Raw genomic sequence first — 1,551 nt, forward strand, 5'->3', positions numbered from 1 at the left:
TTCCTCTGATTGGACTCTCCCTATTGTTATTGATGGGCTCCTTTTCTTATTGACGTCATGTTTTTATGCTCACCGCATCTTAAAGAATGTTGAATCTAAAAGTGTCCATGAAACAAACCCAAGGAATAGATTGTACTTCAGGAGGTGATTAGAAAGAGATTAAAATAGAAGCACATTAGGGATCAGTAAAATAAAGTGCAAACCTTATGTATGATATGGACCCCTATTTATAGGCATAGATTGCATTATTACATAATTACTTATTAGTCCTCTTATCATTGACTTTTCAGAGGAACTTTTTTGTAATTACAGAGTTATCATATAATAAGACAGAAGACTAATTTAATCAATGAGAGTTGTTGATCGTCTAGTAAGTCTTAACTCGATCGATATCTAATCCTAAAGAGTGCTCCTTGTGATCATCTTGAAGGTCGATTAGAGTCCTGTAGGAGCTTCTCCTTGTCAATATTCAGCCAAAAAACGATCGTCGAAGGCTATGTTCAATCGGTCCCTTCTTCTTCTTCAGTCGTTCATCTGCTTTTATATTTGTGATATATATATATATATATATACATACATATACATGGAGCAACCATAAATGTTCACTCAACCTGGACAGGAGCATTTGGTTTGCAGATTAAAGAAATCATTGTATGGGTTGAAGCAGTCTCCAAGACGATGGTGCAAGCGGTTCGACTCCTACATGATTCATATTGATTACAAGAGATATGAGTATGATTGTTGTGTTTATGTCAAGAGCCTTAATGATGGTTTTATTATTTTTTTATTACTGTTTGTTGATGATATACTGGTTGTTGCAAAAAAATATGCATGATGTCCATGGTTTGAAAGCTTTATTGAGTCAGGAATTTGACAAGAAAGACCTGAGTCCTATAAAGAAGATTCTTGGAATGGAGATTCATCGAGATAGATGCTCAAGACAATTATGTTTATCTCAACTAGACTATGTTGAGAAATTTCTAGAGAGGTTTGAGATGCGCAAAGCAAAGTCTTTGAGCACTCCATTGGCAAATAATTTTAAGCTTTCTTGAGAATAGTGTCCTAAGACAGATACAAAAACCGAAGACATGTCAAATGTTTCATATGTCAGTGCAGTTGTTTGCTTGATGTATGCAATGATATGTACTCGCTCTGATTTGACTCATGATGTTAGTCAAGTCTGCAAATACATGTCTAAACCAGGAAGACGACATTTAAAAACAGACAAATGTATTTTCAAGTGTCTGAAGAGTATTGTAGGACATGAAATTATTTTTGGCAGTCAGCAAGATGATCCTTCAGTTGTGGGGTACGTTGATTCAGACTATGCAGGTGATTTAATGTTAAAAGTTCTACAATTGAAGGCTGATTATAGTCCTATAGGAGCTTCTCCTTGTCAATATTCAACCAAAAAACGATCGTCGAAGCCTTTGTTCTATCGGTCCCATCTTCTTTTCAATTTTTCATCTGCATTTATATTAGTGATATATATATATATATATATATATATATATACTTTTTTATTTATTTTTTATTTTTAATATTATTATC

Source organism: Phalaenopsis equestris, unplaced genomic scaffold, assembly GCF_001263595.1.
Source record: "Phalaenopsis equestris unplaced genomic scaffold, ASM126359v1 Scaffold000761, whole genome shotgun sequence".
Classification (NCBI taxonomy): domain Eukaryota; kingdom Viridiplantae; phylum Streptophyta; class Magnoliopsida; order Asparagales; family Orchidaceae; genus Phalaenopsis; species Phalaenopsis equestris.